The sequence below is a fragment of the Chiloscyllium punctatum genome, chromosome 14, assembly GCF_047496795.1.
Source record: "Chiloscyllium punctatum isolate Juve2018m chromosome 14, sChiPun1.3, whole genome shotgun sequence".
Lineage (NCBI taxonomy): Eukaryota > Metazoa > Chordata > Chondrichthyes > Orectolobiformes > Hemiscylliidae > Chiloscyllium > Chiloscyllium punctatum.
In genome coordinates this window covers 78519065-78527723 of record NC_092752.1, presented here as the reverse complement: position 1 = coordinate 78527723, position 8659 = coordinate 78519065, and positions in this window count along the sequence as shown.

Genomic DNA, 8659 nt, shown 5'->3' with positions numbered 1-8659 from the left:
ATTTGCGATGCCAAAACATGTAAGATCATGGGCTAAACGATGGAAAACTTGATTCAGGTCGTTAAGCAGTTGTGTTTGACAAGTGCGGCCACAACAGGTTGAAGGGCCTCCTTCGACGTTGTTGTCCTCCACAGTATTGTGGTTAGTGTCCCCACCTGTCACAGGGCTCAATAATCCGCTGGGGGCATCGTAAAGGTTTTAAACCTGTCGCTCTGTTCCCCAGTGAAGGTTATTCATGGCTGGCCTTGCATTCTCGATGGGACTTGTCTCAGGAAGGACAGTGCTGTCTGAATCATTTGGGGAAGTACTGCAGCTCCTGGGGAGACAGAGTGTCAGTGAAAGTGCAAACACGTAACTTCAGCAAACTGCACATTGTGTTTGTGTTGCAATCAAAACCATTATATAGAGTTGTTCCTGACTGATGTGTTTCATTTAAAGCAGGAATCTGAGGAAGAAAACAGAATGAACCCATTCAGATCTGAGTGCAGAAACATTTCCAGCAGAACTACTGAGGTTGTACAGCGTAGAACCGCCTTTGGATGTATTGAATTCGGGTTGATGGGCGCAGCTTGCTTTCACTAGGTGGAGTTGCCAGTGTGTAAAGCCATTACACATGATCCAGATAGTGTTCAATGTGATGTTACATTTGATCAGTGGTTCGCACTGCTCTGAAGTCTGTAGGTTAGGTGGATTGGTCATGTAAATGGCGCTCATCTGTCCAGGGAGTGAACTCAGTAAGTTCAGTGAATTAGCCAGGGGTAACGCAGTGATAAGGTCAGCAGTCACAAGTTGCCAGGTTTTATTCCACCAGGTTTATTTGAAATCACAAGCCAGAGGTCTGCGGGGATAGAGACGGGAGCTAGGTCTGGTTGAGATGCTGTTCATAGTCTCCCGACAGACCCGATTGACTCAACTGTACTTTCTGCAATGTAGGGAATCGGTGATTCAATTAGAGAGGACACTTCCAGCGTTTACTGTGCTGCTAAGACATTGGAGACGATGCTGACAGCATTTAGTGGGGATAGAGTTTTATTTATTTGTGTTTTGGAAAATTTGAAACTAAACCAAGGAAAACCGAATGGAAGTTTTCCAGAGTATTTGAGGTTTGGAGAGAGTAAATATGTGGCAAATTCACTTTTTCAAGTTCATAAATTTCTGAAAGTCAAGATTTCAAAACCATCGATGTAGGACAAAGAAATAATGGGGGCAGAATTTCTGTCACTCAGACAATCTGTTTCCAAAATATTTGGAAAGGCACATTGAGAGACACACAAGCAGTGAGTTTCATCAGGAGAGAGACAGCCTGTGGCCAGGTAAAAGTGTAAAGGAGGATGGAGGGCGTAGAAGGTGCGAGGAAACAATATCTAATTTGGATGACTTCAGATGCAAAGAAATATCGGAAATGTCTGCAGCTGAGTAAGATTCAGCAAAAAAACTCAGTGTTTTTTAAAAGATTTCTATTAATATTCCACATGAAGCATAATAAATGGAACTGAGCAGATTTGGTATATTGTCAAGGAAAGCTATTCCATAATGAATAGGAAGTGACCCGTCTCTTGGAGATCGATTTCCTGCTTTAATCCCATGCCTTAAAGATGGGAGGAGGAACGCCATGATTTTGGGTTCATTTGATACTCATTGAAATCTGCCAATGTAACTGAGCATCAAAACTGCCATCTTGTTTTGTAGTTCAACCTTCTGTTTTTCTCATCAGTATTTTCGTTCAGCTGAAATAAATTCGGAGCAAAATTGAATTCAACATTGAACGTGGACGATCTTGCTCTTGCCCTTCATTGCACCGGAGATTTGTGAGAAATCGGTACCTCATCAAAGTCGAAGTAAAGCAATTTGATACTGTTGTAAGTTACATTGGGATAATGAAATGGAGTGCAAACGTTTCTTTTCTCCTTTCATTCCATCTTGACATTCTATGAATTTACGTCGAATGAAAGGGGAACAAATAAGGAAAGATCGAGTGCAATAGTTTATCCAGTGGGATTGTGAATTTTAATGTAATACTCCACACAAAGTTCTGATCAGTATTTTAAACAGTCAATTGAATTGGAACAGCAGAAAACTTTTCCAATGAAATGAATCTTTCAGTCTTTCACAACCTTTTGCTGTGTGAATCATACCGCGATCCATCATCTGGTGTGATCACCAAGTTGGCAACAATATTAGATCCACCAATTTTCTTTAGCCATCACAACATCTGCACATACCCATCTGCGGTGTGCCCAGTGCCATTTGTTGTATCCAGGCCCCAACACATTTCCTGTTCATGAGCTTATGAGCATAGTTCCTGATCTGTCTGATCAGATTGAGAAACCTTTTCTATCATTTCATCCCCTCCCCTCAGAATTCTAAAGGTATCAATAAAATAAGGCGTTAGACCAAATGATGTAGGATTGGAAGTCGGCCATTCAGCACATCGAGTCTGCTCCACCATTCAACGAACTCATGGCTGATCTGATAATCCTCAACTCCATTCTCCAGCATTGCCTCGACAAAGCTTTATCATCTTTCTGGTTAAATATCTGTGTGGCACAGTTTGAAAATACACAACAATTCAGCTTCAACAACAATTTCGGCAAGGAGTTCCATCGATTTACTGGCCCCTGAGCAAAGAAAATACCCCATAGTCGTATGCGGCCCTGTGGCAAAGTGGTTAGCGCTGCTGCCTTACAGCGCCAGAGACCCGCGTTCTATTCCTGCCTCAGGCGACTAGCTGTGTGGAGTTTGCACGTTCTGCGTGGGTTTGCTCCGATTTCCTCCCACAGTCCACAAATGTGCAGTTTAGATGAATTGGCCATACTAAATTGCTTGCAGTGCTAGGTGTAGGTGGGTCGGTGCAGACTTGTTGGGCTGAAGGGCCTGTTTCCACACTAATCTAATTTCTGAACTAAACACGCAATATCTAATTCTGCTTTCCTCTTACCAGAGGGTGAACCACCAGCCCGTAACTACCCTGAATATTGAACGTTTATATATGTGATTATAGAGCTCCCCTCCGTCTTCTTTGTTTCAAGGAGAATAATCCCAGCCTTTCATTCCACGAAGCTCCATTTTCTCCCGTGTTGACAACATGCTCATTAATCTCTGCTGTCCCTGCAGCGTCCTTACATATTTTTACGGCAGGCGGAGACATTTATGTGAAGAAACGGTTGGAATTTCAAGCACAGACGGGAATTGGAACTTGAAATCAAGCATGACTGGAATCAGATTTTCCACACAAGGACGAAATAGAGTAATGAACACTCCGACAAATGAGAATCTAATCATATTTCATTGACATTCAATAACTTTACTGTAAACAAATTACCCCGTGCAGTCGTCCACAGAGCTATTATTTCGGGGGGAAAAAACTTATAGAAACTGGCGACATAAACACTTTGACAACAACAACATGTTCTTTTGACATTTTTTGATTATAAACTCAACTCATTGTTCTGTGAATCCTACATCTTTTGCAACGCACAAATGAGACGTTAATATAACTCTCTCCATTTGCCTAGATGGGTGTAACTTCAATAACACTTGAGGAACTGGACACCGTCCACGACAATGCAGTCACTTGAGTGTACCCTATTCAACACCTGCAATATTCATTCCCTTCACCACTAAGGCGAAATTGCAGCAGAGTGCACCAACTATAAGATGCACTGGAGTAAGTCATTCGGGCATTTTTGACAACCTTCAAAGCTCAACAGCTGTACTAACGATAAGGACAAGGTTGGAAGATGCAACGAAACGCCACCATTTTCAACTTACCCTCCAAGGCCCATAGCACCCTGAGGTGGAAAGGAATCAGTGAGAAAATCATTGCTGAAACGGTCTTGATGGGCAAAGTTGCATACTTCAGCCTTCCATCTTTTGTCTCACAATTTTAAGAAAAATGTTGATTTATGCCATGACCAGACTTGTGCTCATTCCTTTAGCTGTTCCCTAAACTGGTGGTTGCGAAAGTTCTGATATCATCCACAGCCTGTGGTCAACAATAGAAAATATCTGAAAATCCTCTCAATCAACTGACTCCCGTCAAGATTAGAGTGGTGTTGGAGAAGCACAGCAGGTCCGGCAGCATCTGAGGAGCAGGAAAAATGGACATTTCAGGCAAAGGTTTCAGGAATGAGACTGGGAGCACATTGGAGGGAGAGAGAAATGAGAAGGGTGTGGGGCTGGGGAGAAGGTAGCTGAGAGTGCTGTAAGTGGATGCGGGTGTGGGGTGAACATGATATGTCAGAGAAGTAGGTGGGGTGGATAGGTGGGAATGAAAATGCACAGGTGGGACAAGTCAGGCAGACGGTGTTGAGCTGGAAGGTGAGAACTGGGGTAAGGTAGGGGGAGGGGAAATGAGGCAACGGGTGAAGTCCAAATTGATGCCATGGGATTGAAGGGTCCCGAGGCAGATGATGAGGCTTTCTTCCTCCAGGTTGTGAGGCAGTGGCAATACAGGAGGCCCAGGACCTGCATGTCCTCGGGAGAGTGGGAGGAGGAGTTGAAATGTTTAGCCAAGGGGCACTGGGGTTGATTCTTGCGGGTATTCTGGAGATATTCTCTGAAGTGTTGTGTGAGAACACATCTCTTCTCTCTAACTTAGAGGAGACCGCATCGGGCGGAACGTATACAAGAACTGGCATGTGTGGAAGTGCAGGAGAAACTTTGATGGACGTGGAAGCCTTCATTGGAGCCTTGGATAGAGGTGAGGAGGTAGATGTGGGTGCAGGTTTTGGAATTCCTGCAGTGACAGGGAAATTTATATTTCCCTCCCCACCCCTATCCACTTTTCAAAAAGACTCTTTCCTCCACGACTACCTAGTCAACTCGACGCCCTCCAAAAACCCACCCTCCCCTCACGGCACCTTACCCTGCCACCACAGGAATTGCAAAACCTGCACCCACATCTTCCCTCTCACATCCTTCCAAGGCTCCAATGAGCCTTCCACATCCATCAAATGTCCGTGTGCACTTCCACACATGTCGTTTATTGCATCTGTTGCTTGGGATGTGGTCTCCTCTACATTGGGGCCAACAGACACATTCTCGGAGAGCGCTTCAGAGAACATTTCCAGGGAACCCGCAACATTCAACTCCAACGCCCCATGACCAAAAACATTAATTACCACGTCCCCCGACTCTCTCAAGGACATGCAGTTCCTGGGTCTCCTCCACCGCCATTCCCTCACCACCAGACGCCAGATCTTCCACCTCGGGACCCTCAACCCCAGGGCATCAACGTGGTCTTCACCTTTTTCCTCATCTCTCCACGGTCACCTTATCCAAGTTGCAACTTTCTAATTGCCACCATCCTACTGACCTGTCCCACTTGTCTATCTTCCTTTCCACCTATCCGCTCCACCCTCTTCTCCGACCTATCACCTTTAACCCCATCTCTATCCACCTCTTGCACTCTCAGCTAAATCCTTCCCAGACCCAGTCCTCCCGTTTATCGCTCCACCCACGAGGCTCCCACCTTTTTTCCTGATGAAGGGCGTTTGCCGAAACGTTAGTTTTTTCTGCAACTCGGATGCTGCCTGACCTGCTGTGCTTCTTCAGCACCACTCTATTCTTGATTCTGATTTCCAGAACCTGCAGTACGCACTTCCGTCCATCTGATTCCCCTGTCCATTGATCTTGAATAGGCCGTTGCTGAAGTTCCAGCATCATTTCCCTGCTCTTATATTCCCACCTGCTATCAAGAACAGAAAGTATTTCCAACCCATCGAGATCACATGATACCTTGTCCAATCACCTTCAAACATTCGTGAATGTCTACTCCAATTTCTCTTTTATTACTTTAAACCACTCAGTATTCACACTTTACTCATTGTGCGTCCTCAAATTCATTATCACCCACTTCACTGGATTGAATTCCTTTCAGCACATTTTCTTGCCAATTGTTTCCCTGCAGTCTATGGCTTTCTTCCTAATGGTTAACGACATGACTAATTGTTACCTGATTTGCAAACAGCTAAATGATGGCCACGACAAATAATTAAAAATCGTTGACCTATATGAGTAAACAATAGAACTCATAGAAGCCATGGTTCATAAGCTTGCAGAGGACAGCAGAATTGGAGACTGTAAAGAAGGTGATCTAAGATTCCAGAAGGATCTTAATCCATTGCGTCTTTGGGTTGAAAAATGTCACATGAAGTTCAATCTGGATAAATGGAAGGTATTGCATTTTGCTACATCAAATAAGAGTAGGGCTTATACAATTAATGATCGGGCGTCGCATCGTGCTATGGAACACACAGGCCAGGAATGCAAGTACATAATTAATTTTAGTTTGCTTCATATATAGACAGAATGGTTAAAAAATGTCATCTCGCCTTCGTTGCTCAGTCCTTTGAGCGTAGGGGTTGGTACGTTATGTTGAAGTAGAATAGGACATTGGGTGATGCGTCTTCTGGAACACTGTGTCCAGTTCTTGCCGCCCAGTAAAAGCAAGGAAATTATTCAGCTGGAGTAGGTTTAGAACAGGTATACCTGCGTATGGCTAGTGGGGAAGGTTTGTGTTATAACGAAAGGTTGGATAGGCTGAGAATATTTTCTCTCTAGCACTGGAGGTTGAAAGGCGACGTGATAGAAATGTAAAAATTATTGAGAGTTCGGCTCGAGTTAACTGTAACTGTCTTTTCTCCAAGGAGGGGGGACTTCAATACGAGAGGGAAAATGTTTAAATTGAAATGAGGGATTTAAAATTAGACATGAGAGGCTTTTTTAACAGAGGATGGTTTATGTGTGCAATTCACTTTCTGAGGCAGTGATGAATGAAAGTACATTTGCAATATTTACAGGCTATTTGGATCGATAAATGAATTGGAAAGTATCAGTGGGATTAACAAAAGCTATTCATTCATGCCTAGTACATAATTTATTGCCCAGAGGGAAGATCAGAATCAACCACGATATTATGGATCTGGAGTCACATACCAGCCAGACACAGACGACAAGCAACATGAATTCGACTGGGACAACACTACCATTATAGGGCAAGCCAAACAGAGAACAGCCAGGGAATTCCTAGAGGCATGGCACTCATCCACAGACTCTATCAACAAACACATCGACCTGGACCCAATATACCGGCCACTCCAGCGGACAGCTCGAACTGACAACCGGAAGCAGCAGAGACAGGCCACTACAAATGCCGGAGGAAACAGCACAGAAGCGCTTCAAAGGAGGCTCCCAAGCACTGAGGATGTCACCTAGACAGAGGACGAAACGTTTGCAAGACAAATTCCCAGGTCGGCGAACAAAACCACAACAACGAGCACCCGAGCTACAAATCTTCTCCCAAACTTTGAGTTTCCTTCCCTATGAGGCATTAGTGAATCAGATCTACAACAACTGATTCAACATCATCATTAGACTCCAGGAATTTATTGAAATAAAATTCCAGCATCTGCCTTGCCAGGGTTTGAACCCGTGTCCACAGAATTATATCTGTACATTCATATTAACAATGCAGTAATAATATCACAAAGGCATTGTTAAACCTCAGCAGTTGCAAGAGCCATCAGATGCGACTCGTCTAGTTTGGCATTATGTTCAGTATGAGCTGGTAGGACAGAAAGGCCTGTTTTCATGCTGTGTGAGTCTATGACTTTGACGCTATGAAACTGGCAGCTGGTTGGGTTTAACAGCAGCATTGACAGCTTAATTGATCTCCTTCTGGGATATGTAATCTTGATGGTTACTGTGGAGGTTCTTCTGCTCATTGAGCCCTTCCCACACACGGGACTGTTGAATAGTCTGTCCCCAGTTTGACTGAGTAGTTGAGATTCCACTTCAGCAGGTAATTGAATCCGGCATTGCGCTGGTTTCTCTGTGATATCGTTGTCTTTGTATCTACCCAGGATGAACGATTGGTTCAAATCATGTCCATGCAGACGCAAGTACCGTTGTCCATGTTGTGAATGTGTTTTTATTCTTCCTGATATATCCACAGGGTGTGGATGTCGCTGGTCAGGAAAGCATTTGTTGTTCTTCCTGATTCGCTGCTGCCTCTCTGCACAAAAGATATGGATTCGATCCCAGTCTCGTGTGACTGTGTTCAGTTTGCACATTCTCTTCTTGCTTGTGTGAGTTTCCTCCCACAGTCTGAAGGTGTGTAGGTTACTGGGATCAGCCATGGGAAATGAAGGGACTGAACAGGTATGGAGTGTGGGTCTGAAAAGGATGTGCTTCAGAGGGATAGTGTCCCACACGGTCGTCATTCTCGGATTAAGGGTCAGCTATTTGCTTCAGGTCCTGGAGACACAAGTAGGCAGGATTGGGTAAAGATGGTAGCATCCCCTATATAAGTGACATGCATGAATGGGATTGCAAGAAATTAAAGTCATGTTCTCTGTTCCTGAGGTCAGGCTTCCATTCCAGGTTTTATTCATCAAACTTTAACATTACCAGTTCCGTGTGTGAGTCCCCAGGGATGAGTAGTTATTATATAACCACAACACCACCTTCTCCTGGTTGCAGTATTTATTGGGAACAAGAAGCTGATTCTGAGCTGATGCGAACAAAAGCAGATGCCAATGTCAAAACCACTGATCCAAATAGGAAAATGAAATTTCGAACATTGCCACCCTAAAGTTAAAGTCTCCACACTCTTTAGATGCGCCAATCGGCTGTCTCAGCAACATGTGCTGTTTAT